Source organism: Pelobates fuscus, chromosome 3 (assembly GCF_036172605.1).
Source record: "Pelobates fuscus isolate aPelFus1 chromosome 3, aPelFus1.pri, whole genome shotgun sequence".
Taxonomy (NCBI): domain Eukaryota; kingdom Metazoa; phylum Chordata; class Amphibia; order Anura; family Pelobatidae; genus Pelobates; species Pelobates fuscus.
This window is the reverse complement of record NC_086319.1, coordinates 58,096,781-58,116,549: the sequence shown is the minus strand read 5'-3', so window position 1 is coordinate 58,116,549 and position 19,769 is coordinate 58,096,781.

The window sequence follows — 19,769 nt, the reverse complement described above, 5'->3', positions numbered from 1 at the left end:
CGGGATTGTCAGGATTGGCACTTAGACTCAGGTGGAGGAAATATACAGAGACAAAGTAGTCCCTACTTTGTCTCTGTATATCTCTTCACTGGGTTGGGATTCCGTGAAAGATTCCATCTTTATGAAATACTTTTTTTGGGGGGTGGGGGTGGATTACAGTGGTACTTTAACTCCTGGAAATCCAAACCTATTAATGTGTGAGATAGATATTTTGCAAATGTTTATTAGATTATGTCTAAAATGTTTGATTTTAAGTCCATGCAATTTTAGTTTTGCAAACTATTGTTCCGTGTTCCAAATAAAGGTTATTTGCCATATTTGTAAACTAAAACAATCTTATAGTCACAGGATTTATGTGTGCATTGAACAGCTAATCCCCTTTTTACTGAATTATACTACAATGCCTTTCTTCGAGGTTTCATGCTTCATGAAGTCATTGGATAAATGAAATATAACATGATGTCAAGTTTATTGACTGGCAACCATCACAGGTAGCACAATTTAGTTTGTGCCATAAATTATATATGAAGACATTAAGAAAGTCCTGGAATTGGCCTTATTGAGGTATTGAGTATCACAGTAAGAGTAATGGAACCTTTCTTCATTTTGACAGTGTAAACCACTTAAATTTGTTGAGACAAATAGGCTGCGCTTGTGTGTAAAGATTTTGTTGCAGGATATATCTTTCCTCAGCATATTTTGGTGCATTTTATCCATTACCCGTCTAGAGACCCTGTCATTGATATTACAATATTATTCAGAATTTAGGAAAGTAGTAAGGATTATATCAACAGTGACGGAATGTATGTGCACATCCCGTACATACACAGACTTATAGTGTTTGTCTGTGTAAAGCATTTTAACATAATATGCATTTATTGACTGTAAAAAAAAGTTTCATTGTATGGAATTCAGAATGAATTCTAAAGGAAATTGCAATGTTAGGACAAGATAGCTAAAATGAAAGTTCATTGGCACGTTTTCTATACCCAATGCACAGTCAGCAATAAACAGAGATAAGTATTTATTTCTAATTCATTTAAAGGACATCTAAGGTCACCCAGGCCACTTCATGTTAATTAAAGGGACACTATAGGCACCCAGACCACTTCAGCTCATTAAAGTGGTCTGGGTGCAGTGTCCCGGGCCCCACCCCCCCCCCCCCCCCCCACCTCCCCCGGCCCTGCAGTGTAAATAATTGATGTTTTATAGAAACTGCAATGTTTTCATCCCAGGTTAAGTCTACATCTAGTGGCTGTCATAGTGTATAGCAGTTTACAATGTTATTCTGGTAGCAAAAATGCAGAATTAATCCATTCTGTTGTTTACATGGGATGTTGGAATAGCACAGCAATTAAATGAGTAGATTGGTTGTTGATGTTCTCAATTTATTTTGGAGTTATACAGGTCTGCCCTTGAAAGACACGTGAACTCAGGAAATTATGTAATAGTTACCAAGCTATCTAGGTCATGTCAATTCCAGTGAAGTAATATTGTTCTCTGAACATTCTAATGGGAAAGGATGGGAAGCTCTCAGAACAACAAGTTATTTGAAGAGAGAACAGGTGTTGCTTGACACATTCATCTTTACTGTATTGCAGTCTGAGAATTCTTTAAATATACCATGTAGTGATTTCTGCATAGTTTTCAATAGAAAACTATAAGCACATCAATTATTACAGTGCATTCTAGTGGTAATGGCGCAAACAACTTTTGGACACTTATCCCCAAGTTTGTCCTGAACTGTTTTAGAGTGGGATGGAAATTATCAGGGGTCTCCTGATGCCTATAGACCAGTCCCTCATTTCCCACTTAACTAATGTGCCAAATGAGGCTAAGGTGTGCTTCCACATTAACCCTTTCAACTTTGGCTGACAATGCTAACAGTATTAAGGTGGGTAAGTGCGTGCCAACAGCCACATATTGCCCCTAAAGACGATGGACATTCACCTCTGTGTATGCCAAGTGCCTGGCAAGCAGTTACATTGTAGGCACTGTGAGGGCCTTAATTTGTGTCAAAACTCCAAAACAGTTTGTTAAGGTTTATTGTTTATTATGTTCCATAGTTTTAACCTTCAAGTGTTCCAAAGGTTAAACCATTTTTTACCTGATTGGGCATTATTTACTTGTTTTCCCCCATTAAATTAAGGGGAAAAAATGAACACTATAGGCATCAAAACAGCTTAGTTTATTAAAGGAGTGTATAAATCAAGCCCCTGCAGTCTTACTGCTCAATTATCTGTCATTTAGGAGTTAAATCACTTTTGTTTCTGAGTATGCAGCCCTAGCCACACCTCCCCTGGCTGTGAGTAACACAACCTGCATGAAAAAATGGTTTGAGTTTCAATCAGATGTTAACTTTCTTTAGAAGATTTTATCTCCTGCTCTATAAATTGAACTTTAATCACATACAGGGGGCTCCTGCAGCGCTTAGCAAGCTATTAACAGATCAGGATAAGAAATTATCAATTAAAGGAACACTATAGTCCCCTAAAGAACTTTAGCTTAATGAAGCAGTTTTAGTGTATAGATCATGCCTTTCAGGTTTTACTGCTCAATTCACTACCATTTAGGAGTTAAACCACTTTGTTTCTGTTTATGCAGCCCTTGCCACACATTCCCTGGCTATGATTGACAGAGCCTGCATGGAAAAAAAAGCTGGTTTCACTTTCAATCAGATGTAATTTACCTTAAACAATTGTATCTCTTGCTCTGTAAATTGCACTTTATTTACATACAGGAGGCTCTTGCAGGGTCTAGCAAGCTATTAACATAGCAGGGGATAAGGAAATCTAAATTAAACAGAACTTGCAATAAAGAAAGGATAAGCTTTAGATGACTCTTTACAGAAAGTATTTAGGAAGACTGTGCAAGTCACATGCAGGGAGGTGTGACTAGGGTTCATAAACAAAGTGATTTAACTCCTAAATTGCAGAGAATTGAGCAGTGAGACTGCAGAAGCATGGTCTTTACACCAAAACTGCTACATTAAGCTAAAGTTGTTTGGTGACTATAGGGCCCCTTTAAGCAGACTGTGCAATAAAGGAAGTTTAAACATTAGATCTTACTTTACAGGAAGTGTTTAGGAAAGCTGTGTAAGTCACATGAAGGGAGGTGTGACTAGGGCTCTATACACCAAAAGCACTCTATTAAGCTATAGTGTTTGTGGTGCCTGTAGTGTCCATTTAACAAATAAGCAATAGCTGACATGGTATCCAGCACAGGGCGATCCTCCCCTCGCTGCCTTCCATGCCCCGTCTGACATCCCCCCTCCCCTCTTTTTGGCTCATAAATTAGAATTTGTTTGGACCATTCTTAAGGCTCAGAGATCTTGCATGACTGAAGTTGGGGATGGTCAAGAAATGAAGGGGAGGAAAAAAAATGGATTCACCTAAAAGATTAGGGAGGCTGGTAGGGCTGAAAGAAGGCAGAAAAGGAGGGAACATTGAAGCTTCCTCTTGCTTTGCAGTGTGTGCTAACAACAGATGTAATTTTTGCACAGATTTGACATTTGGAAGCACAGAACAGCGTTCCGGTCACATGTGCCAGGGGTGCAACTACCCCTGGCGAAAGAGTGCAGATTAGTCTCTATAGGCAGTGTTTCAAACAGAAATATTACACAAACAGATCACTACCACAACAACTGTTTCAAAGCAGAAGTGGTCATGGTGGTTTGAGTAACTCTTTAACAATTTATTCTTGAGTGGTCTTCAATGGATTATAGTAAATAATTTTAATAAGGTCCTTTTACTATTTTTGAGACATTGAGGGAGATTTATTAATCAAGTGTCATCAACATTTTTCTTACTAATTTTTTTACAAAATTTTTAATCAATTTATTACATTTGTCAGATTTTTAGAATCCGTTACTTTTTTTCCCCCACCCTTTTCGTAATTTCTGAATATGCATTTTTTTTTCAATACACAAAGGATTTATGAATATATTTTATGCACATGTTTTTTCTGACAGTAATGTGGCAGATTTTGTCTACCACTATAAATTTGGTGGTCTTCTGAAATGGAAATTTCTGTGAAATTTGGCAGAATTTACTATAAAGAAAACAATCACTTTTTATCTCACTTTGATAAATATGATTTAAAAAAAATGTCAAAATATAACTGCCACTTTTCAGAACACTTTGATAAATATCCCCCATAGAGTGCCAGGACAGTGAAAATCAATTTTAAAATATTGGACGAGCACACACACAAACACAGCAAATCATTGTTGTACATTTGCGGCTACCCTAGAAAGACACTTATAGTAGACATCATTCATTGGATATGTGTGTTCTTCCTTATAAAACATGTGATCATATTTTTATATTATTGTTCACAAAACTTTATTAACTTCCTTTATCTAACAGAATATATTATGTGCATGCTGTCAAACCATTGAGGCTTGTTGAATTTTATATACAAATTCACCAGGTAAGTCTTTTCTGAGATATTTATAATTGATGTGCCTTCCTCAAACACAATTTATATTGTAAAATATTTACCAGTAACTGTGCAAAACATGTATTATTGTTTTTCACTGTAGCAAATTTACAATAATTTGAGTCTCCTTTTCTTAAAGAAGGTCCCGAGCATGAATTGGTGCAAAGGAATACACATTTGATAATAAATATATTCTGTTTGATGCTAGATTACTAGAAAAAAAACAAAAAAGTAATACAAAGACATAGCACAAACATACAGTTGTAATCAAAAGTATTCAACCCCCATTGAAAATCAGGTTTATTGTCAATATTTACAGACTTTTTTGCATAGAACAAATCAGACAAATCAGACAAAGGCTATTGAAATAGCTCAACACAGCAAATACTTCAAGTGGTTTTCCCAAATTCAATTGAAAATAACTTCTCCAGTTTCAAAATGATTCAACCCTCTGAATAGAATCTCTCACAACAGCACAAATATGCAAAACAGGTGTTGTCTCAAGCACACCTGATGCAACTAATAAAGGCCTTCATTAGTTGCACCAGGTGTGCTTGAGCTGGAAACACTTGAAATACTTGAACTAGCTAGCGGTTTGTTGAGTGTCACGCTTGACTGCATGTTAGAAATAAATCAAAAGAATGGTCCACAAAGTTAAGAGAACAGATCACTGCCCTTCAGGAACAAGGAACAGGATACAAAGAGATAGCAAAGGCACTGAATGTTCCTAGAGACCCCGTAGGAAGCAAAGCTTACAAACCCAATAATATTACTGAACTGGAGGCCATTGCTCATGAGCAATGGGCTAAGATTCATCAAGAACACTGCCAGAAGCTGGTGTCTTAAAATGCATCCCGTTTGCAGTGGGTCATAACAGCAAAAGGGTGCTCTACTAAGTACTAAAGATGCCTGCTATGAAAGGGTTGAATAATTTTGAGATTGGAGAAGTCATTATAAGTTGCATTTTCATTTAAAGCATTCATTGTGTTGAACTATTTCAACTGCTTTTGTTTGATTTGTTAATTGAAAACAGAAGAAAGTCTGTAAATTTAGACAATAAACCTGATTTTCAATGGGGGTTTACTTTTATACTTTTGACGTTTACTTTAATACTTTTGATTACAACTGTACATCTAAGCCTCAAATTAGATTATAGAATGAAGTACATATAATTAGAGCAATACAAATATAAGAAGTATGCTATGCAAATATACTTTTATCTTTCATAAAAATCTAATAATGATAATTGAAAAACAAATAAATACAAGGCGCTATGAAAATTGTGTAATTCATTTCTAAACCAAACTACCCCATTTATTAATACATGCATATATTACCCCCAAAATATTGCAGAACTCACAGGATTCAAAGCTCTAACCAATTTTAGTAATTAATCGCAGGCAAACAAACATCAACTTTTTCATATGGGTGACTAAGAGTAAGTGTGGCTCCCTCGGGCAATCTCCAGTGTAAACAGAGGGAATGAACAATACATCTATAGCAAACTGATAGACAAACAAATCATACAAGTATGTTTAAAATCAATTTCTCAATCAGCAGAAAGCCAAGGTCAACACCCAATATCATAAATCTTAGCAAGAGGAAAGACGCCGAGATACCAGTCAATAGATGTGTTTCACCATCCTGCTTTCTGTTCTGGATAACGTGTCTCCCACGTGTTGTTCCTCCAATCTAGAGATATCTGGCAGGAATAACATCAATATTATATAAACAAAGTGTCTCTGAGCCCATCTGGGTAAGCACAACACTCCATCCAATGAAAACAGGTAGCAGCAAGACTTGTCAGAAAGTTATAAATACCTGTCCATCTACCTTGCCCACCTTCCAGGACAGAGGTGGGCAGGCAAAAGAGTAGGATGCATGGAGGGGTGTTCTTGAAAGTGGCAGGTGTGCCCACGAAAGGGGGCATCCACCCATGAAAGAGGTAGGTCGGCCTGTGAAAGAGGCAGGTTCACCACTAAAGTGAGTGGGATGGCCCTTAAAGAGGGTGGGCAGGCTGACTGACAACCTGCTACCTCAAGGCATACCTTTCATGGAGTAAAATGTTCTACCCATGGTCTTATCACCCAGCTCCTTCCTGCATCTTAAAATGTTCTGGGCAGATTTATTAAACTGCTTGGCAGATTTTAAAATGTGGGATTGGACCCCAGGATACGTTTTCACAGGGACTGTACCCTAAAATTTGTGGTCTGTTACGACAAATTCTGGAAATTCTGTTGACAGTTATGCCACAGGAGAGGACTAGGTAAGGAGAGCAATATAGAAGATGAAAAGATTACTCACTATGGGGCTAATTTATAATGGACAATATTGAATATAAAATTAACTGTTTATACATCTATATCTTTACACATTTAATGGTTTGCATTTAGAATATAGAAGAAGAAATGCTCATCCATGTTCAAATCGGACATTCATAACAGTAAAAAAATATAAAAACATATATGATTTATATAAAAAATATCAATATTTATAATTTATTCATAAACCCAATAAAGCACAAACAACTCAGTATGCCTTAGAAACTTAATGGGCTCCATTTACCGGAACAGACAGCGATGTCATCTTTAATACATTGCAGATGATTACACCGAACTCCTTCATGAGTTTCCCAAAACTCTTTCGTGAATGGAATACTCCCAACATATAGGAGTAGAATGTGACCCTGTGAAAACCACTTTGGCAGAACCAACTGTGATATCAGATATGCATCCATTCGTAACACCTGCTCTAGAACAGGGTTGAATAACTTAAAATTACATGATATGTTTTTATGCCTGTCTGACAGAATAAAAGCTTAATGCAGCCAATATGAAGATATAAAGCTAATTCATATGTTCCAGGCTCAGAACCATGTCTAGCTATACATCACTGGATAAACAGATTGCAATTAAATCTCAATTTGTCAATCTTAATTATGTTAATTGTTTGTTTTATGTTTTAAGCCCCTGGCTGAAACTTACATAGCCTTGAGCACTTACAAAAGATATATATGGATCAAAATAGATTTAATATATCTATTTAATATATTTTTATTTCTCCAAGCAATATTTTTTACATAATATATATGTATGCACATTTACATAAGCATTACAGCTCTAGATATATTTTAACACATTACTAAGATACTTCTAGCAGAATATTTAAAAAGGGGGGGACATCCTGTGCTTGAGCTGGACCAATTTATAATGCATTTTGGAGTAAAAAAATAGCATAAAAATTTTAAATATACTTTTGAATATCTGTAGGTTTTTTTTCCCTAGTGTCTACATATTTCACGAATCACTATGCAGTGAGCTTCTATATATTGTGTAATTAAATTACAACTGTTGAAGAGTTTTTATTCATTTAAAAATGAATTAAACTACTCAGCAAGTTAATAGAAGCTGAATGGCTTTTAAGAAATTTCAGCTTGTCACTATGTTGTTCACACCTGTAAAGAGCCACTCACATTCTCTCAGTAGGTCTATTTTTCTCAGTGTAAGTGCAGACTTTGCACAACACCAGGAAAATTGATTTGGTAAAAAGCCAGGTTGCACTCATAAGTGATCTGCATATCTCCACTTTCATTTACAAGATTTTTCACTAAACTAGAGATTTTTGAAAACTAAATAAGAAATTGGAAATTTTAGAACATAGTGAGCAAACTGGTAAAATGGCTGATATTGATTTTTTCCCCAAAAAATATTGCTATTTTGGCCAAACGTTCTAAACAATTTTCCCAGTCTAGGAAACTCTCCCCCAAGGCCGGACCAGGGATACAAAGCAGCCCTGGAAAAAACAATCCCCAGGCCCATAAGTCATTGTGCCATGTATTGTCACATGTAATATGTAAGGCTGTGTGTGTATATATATATATATATATATATATATATACCGTATATACTCGAGTATAAGCCGAGTTTTTCAGCCCATTTTTTGGGCTGAAAAACCCCAACTCGGCTTATACTCGAGTCAGAGTCTGTATTATGGCAATTTGCATTGCCATAATACAGACTGGGGGGAGAGGGGGGCTGGCAGAGCTGTACTTACCTGTTCTGCAGCTCCTGTCAGCTCTCTCCTCCTCCGCGCCGTCCGGTCAGCACCTCGGTCAGCTCCCAGTGTAAGTCTCGCGAGAGCCGCGGCTCTCGCGAGACTTACACTGTGAGCTGACAGAAGGAGCTGCACGGACGGCGCAGAGGAGGAGAGAGCTGACAGGAGCTGCAGAACAGGTAAGTACAGCTCTGCCAGCCCCCCTCTCCCCCCACTGAACTGCCACTGGACCACCAGGGAAGGAGAGCCCCCCTCCCTGCCATATATCAAGCAGGGAGGGGGGACGAAAAAAAAAAAAAAAAAAAGAAATAAAATAATAAAAAAAATAATAATAATAATAAAAAAAGGGGTATAAGGACCACTATGGGAGGGGGGGGTATAAGGACCACTATGGGAGGGGGGGTATAAGGACCACTATGGGAGGGGGGGGGGTATAAGGACCACTATGGGAGGGGGGGGTATAAGGACCACTATGGGAGGGGGGGGTATAAGGACCACTATGGGAGGGGGGTATAAGGACCACTATGGGAGGGGGGGGGTATAAGGACCACTATGGGAGGGAGGGGGTGGGTTAAGGACCACTATGGGAGGGAGGGGGTATAAGGACCGCTATGGGAGGGAGGGGGGGGTATAAGGACCACTATGGGAGGGAGGGGGGGGGGTAAGGACCACTATGGGAGGGAGGGGGGGATAAGGACCACTATTGGAGGGAGGGGGGGTATAAGGACCACTATGGGGTGGAGGGGGGTATAAGGACCACTATGGGAGGGAGGGGGGGTATAAGGACCACTATGGGAGGGAGGGGGGTATAAGGACCACTATGGGAGGGAGGGGGGGATAAGGACCACTATGGGAGGGAGGGGGGGTATAAGGACCACTATGGGAGGGAGGGGGGGTATAAGGACCACTATTGGAGGGAGGGGGGTATAAGGACCACTATGGGAGGGAGGGGGGGTATAAGGACCACTATGGGAGGGGGTGGGATAAGGACCACTATGGGAGGGAGGGGGTATAAGGACCATTATGGGAGGGAGGGGCGGGTATATGGACCACTATGGGAGGGATGGGGGGGGATAAGGAACACTATGGGAGGGAGAAGGGGGATAAGGACCACTATGAGAGGGAGGGGGTGGGATAAGGACCACTATGGGAGGGGAGGGGGAAGTAAGGACCACTAGGGGAGGGGAGGGTAAGGACCACTGGGGGAGGGGTGAGTCAGGACCACTGGGGGGGGGAGTGAAGGAACACGGGGGTGGGGAGGTAAGGACCACTGAGGGAGGAGGAGGGGAAGTCAGGACATATGGGGGGGGGAGGGGGCGGCAAAAAATGTTTTGCCTACGGCGGCAAATATCCTTGCACCGGCCCTGCACACACTGCATTCACACACTGCATTCATGCACACACACACTGCATTCATGCACACACACACTGCATTCATGCACACACACACTGCATTCATGCACACACACACTGCACTCATACACACACGCTGCACTCATACACACACACATACGCACACACTGCATTCATTATACACACACTGTAAATAAATATTCAATTAATAAATTTTTTTTAGGATCTAATTTTATTTAGAAATTTACCAGTAGCTGCTGCATTTCCCACCCTAGTCTTATACTCGAGTCAATAAGTTTTCCCAGTTTTTTGGGATAAAATTAGGGGCCTCGGCTTATATTCGGGTCGGCTTATACTCGAGTATATACGGTATATATATATATATATATATATATATATATAGATCCTTACATATTATATATACTAAGTGTTTTACTCTGAAAGGACCAATATTTTATATTTATTTTTCTAATATAAAATATTGGTCCTTTCAGAGTAAAACATTTAATTATACAGTAAGCATACTCACATACAGACACAGACAATCTCACTGACACACACAAGCTCATTGATACACAGCCTGATAGACAAACAATCTCAATGATATACATAAGCTCATTGACATAAAAGCACAAGCTCACAGATGCACACAAATAGGCTCACTGACAGACACTGTCACTGACACACACAGACAAGCTTATTGGTATACACACAAGCATAGTACAGACACACTCTGACATGCACAAGCTTACTACAGACACGCTCACTGTCACGCACACACACACACACACACAAACATGCTCACTGATACACAAATGCTTCCTACAGGCAAGCTCACTGACACACACAAGCTCACTACAGGCAAGTTCACTAACACACAAATGCTCACTACAGACAAGCTCACTAACATACACACACAAGCTCTCGCACTAGCAGGCACACACACACCCTCTCTCACTAGCAGGCACAAACACAAGCTCACTCACTAGCACACACACACACACACATACACACACACAAGCTCAATCACTAGCAGGCACACACACACAAGCTCTCTCACTAGCAGTCACACACACACAAGCTCACTCACTAGCACACACACACAGCTCTCTCATTAGCAGGCCCACACACACACACACACACACACACACACAAGTTCACTCACTAGAAGGCACACACAAACATGCTCACTGACACACACATGCTCACTACAGACAAGCTCACATACACATGCTCACTACAGAAAAGCTCACTTATACACAAATGCTTCCTACAGGCAAGCTCACTGAAACACACAAGCTCACTACAGGCAAGTTCACTAACACACAAATGTTCACTACAGACAAGTTCACCGACACACACATGCTCACTACAGACAAGCTCACTAACATACACACACAAGATCTCGCACTAGCAGGCACACACACACACACACACACCCTCTCTCTCTAGCAGGCACACACACAAGCTCACTCACTAGCAGGCACACACACACAAGCTCACTCACTAGCACACACACACACATACACACACAAGCTCATCACTAGCAGACACACACACACACATGCTCATTCACTAGCACACACACACAAGTTCTCTCACTAGCAGGCACACACACACAAGCTCACTCACTAGCAGGCACACACACACACAAGCTCACTCACTAGCAGGCACACACACACAATCACAATAACTGTCATGGCTGAAGCTTACCTGACACTGGTAGGTAAAGTTACCATTTTGTGGCCTTTTCCTTCCAGCGAGGTCACCAACGTGTGTGAGGGTGGGGCTTGTGTGTGGGAGGCAGATCTTTCATCAGGAGGTGGGGCTTGTGTGCGAAGGCGGGACATGCGGTTGAAATCGCTGTAAAATTTGAAAGGAGACTCCCCTCAGACTGACATAGCCTGGCACAGTTCGAGGGGAAAATCATTTAAAAGACCTTGATGATCAGGGCTGTCAGCCCGGCAACAGGTGCCACGGGCCACTGAGAAATTTTCCGGTATCCCGGTGGGCCAGTCCGGCCATGCTTCCCCCTACAAGAGGGAAGTTTAAGACTTACTCTTTAGTAAGTAGCCATTAAGAAGATTATGTTTTGTTAAAGCCAACCTTCATTTTGGACTTCTTTAGAATTGGAAAATGGAGCAAATCCTGAAAGTTTGTTGTTCAAAAATTTAATATATAGAATAAATAAGATACTTTAACTCTCCACTATTTTGTATCCATGGCCCAATAGGCTCATCCAAAAAAGTTAAAAAAGAAAATCATTTTAAGCAGTATACTTGATAATTGTGGTTTTGTGACCCAGCATTACAGAATTAAACAGTAATTAAAATAAATAGTCACAAAGAAAAAATTATAATAATTAAAATTTGTAACAAACTAAAGTTATTCAACATAGCGAAAGACTTAACAACAATACAAATTAGAAAAGGTCACTTTTCTGTTGACATGCAAAACAATGTTTAAATAATTTAATAGTGTGTCATCTTTATATTAAATCTATTTTATTGTTCCGTTTTGGCAAATAAATTCCCATTAAAAATATTGACAACCTGAGTAGCTTGTATGCAAATTATTTTAAGTGCCTAATTGTATATTCATGTCTGTTAAATTTATCACTATGACTGTTAAATCCTGGTATAATGAGCAAATATCAGCTCATTACTGCAAGTATTTAGAGCTGATATGATACATTAAGTTCTGATAGCTGGTAATAGATGAGAATATTTATATATATATAGAGAGAGAGAGAGAAAGAGAGGGAGAGAGAGAGAGAGAGAGAGAGAGAGAGAGAGAGAGAGAGAGAGATGCTGGATTCATTTTGTGATAAAAACAATTACTTTTCTACAGATGCATCACCTGTTATGGTAGGGTAGAATATTCGAATAATTAATGTAAATTTCACAATATTGTGTATAGCTGATACAATGTGAAAAAAAGCATATTACAACAGTTTTTTTCTGCAGAAGTTAAAAATAAATAAGGTGTTCATTGTTCTGTGCACTTACTGCTCAGACATTTTAAACAGTTACCTCTGCACATTGACTGTTCTACTCCCCGTGCAACATGTGCAGGAAGCCATCCCAACTCCCCCTAGGCACGGGAGATTCCCTCCAGATCACATTGGCAAAGGTAGGATATGGGAGTGGGTGGATTTTGTATGAAATAAATTAAATGATGAAATCAAGTGTCATATGTGTTTATGTATTTATTTGTGTATATGAATGTGTGTATATGAATATGTGTGTGTGTGTAGGAATGTGCCTGTGTGAATATGTTTACGTATGCATGAACTATTGCATCCTTTGGCATTTATTACTGAATTTGGTTTTGCACAGATACAATCGTGTGAAGTCAATGACTTGAAAATTCAGTGACTACTGTCATTCATAGAAGATTAAAATCTGTCTCAGACCGCCGCTTGGCAAAGACTGAAAGGGTTATTCACTATAGTGAGAGTTCAAAGTGAATTTAAAACTAATGTCCAAATTAGCCTTTACAATTAAAGGGACACTATAGTCACCTGAACAACTTTAGCTTAATGAAGCAGTTTTGGTTTATGGAACATGCCCCTGCAGCCTCACTGCTCAATCCTCTGCCATTTAGGATTTAAATCCCTTTGTTTATGAACCCTAGTCACACCTCCCTGCATGTGACTTGCACAGCCTTCCATAAACACTTCCTGTATTGCAAATTCTGTTTAATTAAGATTTTCTTATACCCTGTTATGTTAATAGCTTACTAGAGCCTCCTGTATGTGATTAAAGTTCAATTTAGAGATTGAGATACAATTATTTAAGGTAAATTACATCTGTTTGAAAGTGAAACCAGTTTTTTTTTTTTTCATGCAGGCTCTGTCAATCATAGCCAGGGGAGGTGTGGCTAGGGCTGCATAAACAGAAACAAAGTGATTTAACTCCTAAATGACAGTGAATTGAGCAGTGAAATTGCAGGGGAATGATCTATACACTAAAACTGCTTTATTTAGCTAAAGTAATTTAGGTGACTGCTTTCACTTTAGGTACTTAGGCCTACAAGTTGAAATTCAATTTGAATTCACTTTGAATTAGCACAAGTGAATAACCCTATATACTTATGGAAGAATGGCATTTGGACTGCTTTAACCCCTTAAGGACCAAACTTCTGGAATAAAAGGGAATCATGACATGTCACAGATGTCATGTGTCCTTAAGGGGTTAAGTAAGTAATATATATTTAAACAAACTCTGTGTGAATCAATATAATGCATTTTTATAAACTCACTGTTTTGGGGTTTCAGTAGCACTTTGTTTTGCTTTTGAAATGAATGAGCCCTTGGTGAAACGCTGTGGATAATTTCTTATTAAACTGTCACATACAATCACAGCTGGTCGTTTCATGCGTGTGGAATTAATTTTTACTGCAATAGAAAATTTAAATAATTCAATAAAAAGCCGAATATATTATTTTTATGCACACCCTTAAATGTCTTTCATGATCAATTTCATGATCTACCAAGTTGTTCTGATACCAAAACAAGCACAAAGCAAATGATATTATTATAGATTATAAATTTGTTATTTTGTTGTGTTTAGCTATTTCATTCCTTTATGCATCCAGGTAAAAACTAAAATTATGGCTATTAAAAAACGGATGTGAACACCGGTTTATTGCCACAATCCAAAGTCCATAGTAAATGCATTATTTGCAAACATGTTGATTAAGAAGGTTATTTATATATCTCTATATTATATCTATGTTTGCAGTATACTGCAATAAGCATCTGGAAGATGTGTGATATGAACATTCTTCAACTCCAGAGGCCATCATGGTGAAGGCAGGAGACAAGACTCACACAAGTATATGGTGGCAACATTAAGGTGTTAGCTCTCCAAATAGAGATGTCCCGAATAGTTTGCAGGCGAATAGTTCCTGGCGAACTTAGCTTGTTTTAGGTTCGCCACGGCGGGCGAACATATGCGATGTTCGGTCCGCCCCCTATTCGTCATCATTGAGTAAACTTTGACCCTGTACCTCACAGTCAGCAGACACATTCCAGCCAATCAGCAGCAGCAGACACTCCCTCCCAGACCCTCCCACCTCCTGGACAGCATCCATTTTAGATTCATTCGGAAGCTGCATTCTTAGTGAGAGGAGGGACAGTTTAGCTGCTGCTGATTTAATAGGGAAATCGATAGCTAGGCTATTGTATTCAGTGTCCACTACAGTCCTGAAGGACTCATCTGATCTCTGCTGTTAGGACAGCACCCCAAAAAGCCCTTTTTAGGGCTAGAACATCAGTCTGCTTTTTTTTTTCCTGTGTAATCTAATTGCAGTTGCCTGCCTGCCAGCGTGTGTGTCAGGCTCACAGCGTATACTGTGCCCACTTGCCCAGTGCCACCACTCATATCTGGTGTCACAATAGCTTGCATTTAAAAAAAAAAACGTTTTTGTTTAACAGGGATTAAACTGATAAGAATAGTACTACTCAACACACCACTCCTATCTGGTGGCACATTAGATTGCACGCGCAGTTCCCCAAATTTGAAGTAGGAGCATCTTTTTCCATCTCCCGGTTCCTAAAATCGATGCCATATACATGTCCCCTGATAGGGGACGTAACAGGGATTAAACTGATAGGAAAAGTACTACTTAACACACCTTATAATAACGCAGAGAGAGGCAATGCAGAGAGAGGAGTCTGAAGAAGAGGAGTCAGAGGAGGAAGGTGGCTTTGAGGAGGTGGAAGACCAAACACAGCATGCGTCCCAGGGGGCTTGTTGTCACCTTTCAGGGACCCTTGGTGTTGTACGTGGCTGGGTGGAGGAAGAGACCTTCAATGACATCAGTGAGGACAAGGAACGGGACATGGCTAGCTTGGTATCCAACCTTGTGCAAATGGGGAGTTTGCAGTTGTGCAAATGGACTGTTTGCGGTTGTTTGCGGTGCGTTAAATGGGGAGTTTGGTCTGTCACTGTGAAGCGGGCGTAACCCTTACACTACCTGATCGATACAACATCATACCTGATGTTTTAAAGCACGTTATTCCAAACAATTTAGGAATGTTAGGTGATTTATGCCCTTTATGGATTAAAAACCAGACTCTGCATCAACTATGTAATTTTCCATGGGAGTTTTACCATGGATCCCCCTCCGGCATGCCACAGTCCAGGTGTTAGTCCCCTTGAAACAACTTTTCCATCACTATTGTGGCCAGAAAGAGTCCTTGTGGTTTTTAAAATTCGCCTGCCTATTGAAGTCTATGGCGGTTCGCCCGGTAGCCAGTTCGCAAACATTTGCGGAAATTCGCGTTCGCCATTCGCGAACAGAAAATGTTATGTTCGCGACATCTCTATCTCCAAATGTTGACGTATAGCTTAATTTCATATAGACATAATGAAACTAATGTTGCCATGTGATGTATCCATATGATCTAAATAATTTATTTGAGATAAAAAGATAGAGTATTTATACTTTATACTTTTTGAACTCAGAGTCTTATTTTCTATAGATATCACACAATTCCATAGTGTGTTCTTTTGATGAATCCAGTAGGTATTGTCCCCATCCGAGGCCACCTATCAGAGGGAAGTATAGATAGGTAAATGACACTCTCTGGAGTGGTTCAGAGAAGAATTACAGTGCCTTGCAAAAGTATTCTCCCCTTTTGACTTTTTACCTATTTTGTTACATTACAGCCTTAAGTTCAATGTTTTATTACTCTGAATTGTATGTGATGAATCAGAACACAATAGTCTAAGTTGGTGAAGTGAAATGAGAAAAATATATAAATAAAACTATTTTTTAGAAATAGAAAACAGAAAATTGTCATGTGCGTATGTATTCACCCCCTTTGTTATGAAGCCCATAAAAAGCTCTGGTGCAACCAATTACCTTCATAAGTCACATAACTAGTGAAATGATGTCCACCTGTGTGCAATCTAAGTGTCACATGATCTGTCATTACATACACACACCTTTTTTGAAAGGCCCCAGAGGCTGCAACACCTAAGCAAGAGGCACCACTAACCAAACACTGCCATGAAGACCAAGGGGGACAATGTTGTTGAGAAGTACAAGTCAGGGCTAGGTTATAAAAAAATATCCAAATCTTTGATGATCCCCAGGAGCACCATCAAATCTATCATAACCAAATGGAAAGAACATGGCACGACAGCAAACCTGCCAAGAGATGACCGCCCACCAAAACTCACGGACCGGGCAAGGAGGGCATTAATCAGAGAAGCAGCTGCAGAGTTCCACAGCAGAGACTGGAGTATCTGTACATAGGACGACAATAGGCTGTACGCTCCATAGAGTTGGGCTTTATGGCAGAGTGATTAGAAGAAAGCCATTACTTTCAGCAAAAAACAAAATGGCACATTTTGAGTTTGCAAACCGGCATGTGGGAGACTCCCAAAATGTATGGAGGAAGGTGCTCTGGTCTGAGGAGACTAAAATGTAACTTTTCGGCCATCAAAGAAAACGCTATGTCTGGCCCAAACCCAACACATCACATCACCCAAAGAACACCATCCCCACAGTGACATGGTGGTGGCAACATTATACTGTGGGGATGTTTTTCAGCAGCCGGGACTGGGAAACTGGTCAGAGTTGAGGGAAAGATGGATGGTGCTAAATACAGGGATATTCTTGAGGAAAACCTGTACCACTCTGTGTGTTTTGAGGCTAGGACGGAGGTTCACCTTCCAGCAGGACAATGACCCCAAACACACTGCTAAAGCAACACTTGAGTGGTTTAAGGGGAAACATGTAAATGTGTTGGAATGGCCTAGTCAAAGCCCAGACCTCAATCCAATAGAAAATATGTGGTCAGACTTAAAGATTGCTGTTCACAAGCGCAAACCATCCAACTTGAAGGAGCTGGAGCAGTTTTGCAAGGAGGAATGGGCAAAAAGTGGTAAGATGTGGCAAGCTCATAGAGATTTATCCAAAGCGACTTGGAGCTGTGATTGCCGCAAAAGGTGGCTCTACAAAGTATTGACTTTAGGGGGGTGAATAGTTATGCACATTGACTTTTTCTGTTATTTTGTCCTATTTGTTGTTTGCTTCACAATAATAAAAAAATAAAAAAAAACATCTTCAAAGTTGTGGGCATGTTCTGTAAATTAAATGATGCAAATCCTCAAACAATCCATGTTAATTCCAGGTTGTGAGGCAACAAAACACAAAAAATGCCAAGGGAGGTGAATACTTTTGCAAGGCACTGTAAATAGCACTATATGGGCTGTATGAACACTTATGTCAAAAATACTAAAGTATGTAAGTAAATGTTCTTTAAAATACGAAGTGTCCTTCAAATTATATATTGGTTACAAGTGATGCAGGATATGAAGTTTGGGGTGAATGAAAGCCAAATGATTGAATTAATTGAATATTTCAGAATAACCATTTCTAATTTAAGAGATAGCAGGACAATCTGCATACATCTAAGAATGTGTTCATGAAGGTAGAGAGGTATGGAAATCAGTCCACTGCGGAGTTCCATTTAACCACATGGTAAGAATACCTGTAGAACAATACATTCTGCATTTATACAGTACAGTGCTTACCTGTACATCAGTGAAGCAGAAACTTAATGCAGCAGCCGTGGACGTTACATCTTAGAAGTGAGCTATAAATGTCAATAGGTTTTTACCAGCTTCAATCAGACGTGACCCTTAGCCACATTCGTTATGACTCATCCACATATCAACTGGCGATCTGTGCATTGAATGATCTTAGAATGTTCCTTTTGAAGTAATGGAAGACTTGTCAGCCTGAAAACCCTCATGCAATCCACTTTCCTTTACGGTTTTTCTTAACACAAAATGTTCTCGAAAATATCTATATAAGTTTCAGAATAGTTACATCAGCCTTACAGTATATGAAGTCAAAGAAAGAAGACTGCTCATAAAGCCATGTGTTTATGTTTTATATTAATCATTAACTAGAGAGTCAATGTGATGAACCCTAAATATTTCAATGAGCACAATTAAATAATATTTGGAGGCTTGTTGCTATGTGTATGGAATGATGGTAGAGTAGGAGATATCTACCAGGTGTTTCTTCGTTTCTAAGGAGTACTGTGGACCAGTGAATTAATTTTGAAGGACCCAGCAAAATCATGAGTTAATTACGGGATAAACCAGCAGTCAAGTAGCTCACAGGAATCTAGCACATGGGCTGGGGGATTACAGGGTCACTTAATGTTATTATTTATTTGTAGTTATATGCTCAATGCATTCACTGATAAAAAAACAAAGTAATGTAATGTATGCAATGACCCAATAGTATGGTTGAGGTAGGAGCCAGTAGGTAATTGGTTCATATTGATTGAGTGAATGGGGTGCAGAATAATAGTGCTATATAGGTCGTATTTTATTGTAAACAATCCAAAACAGGAAAGCCTACAATACACCAACCAGAGAAGTGGAGCGTGTAAGGTGTATTATAGGTGTACACCAATTGAGAAAGCCCTATGAGAGGGTGAAACGTGTATTGGAGGAGGAACAAGGACAACTTGTTTGTATTCTTGGCAGCTAGCTTTTTATTTTTGTTATTTTGTTTTAATTGTTATGTTTATTGAATAATGTAGTCCTATAAATCACTCCTGCCTGCTTGCTTGAAAAGAATGGTGTGCCACCTCAGAGGCACAGAGCTCTATCACCTTGAGCCAGGCATTAAGGGCTCTGGAATAGGTGCGCAAGATCTTTTAATTGTATATCTGTTATATCATACCTAACATACTACACCAGAAGTCTACTGGTTTCCCCACTTCTTTTTCGTTTCATATACCATATTTGAGCGGACAGAAGAGGGGATAGTGTCACCTAGTACACTTCAGCCTATACGATCTGAGCCGGTCCTGGAAGGCTCATTGCCATGTGAGTTGGACCATTGGACACCTACAGTTCACTTATACCCTTGACATTATTACACTA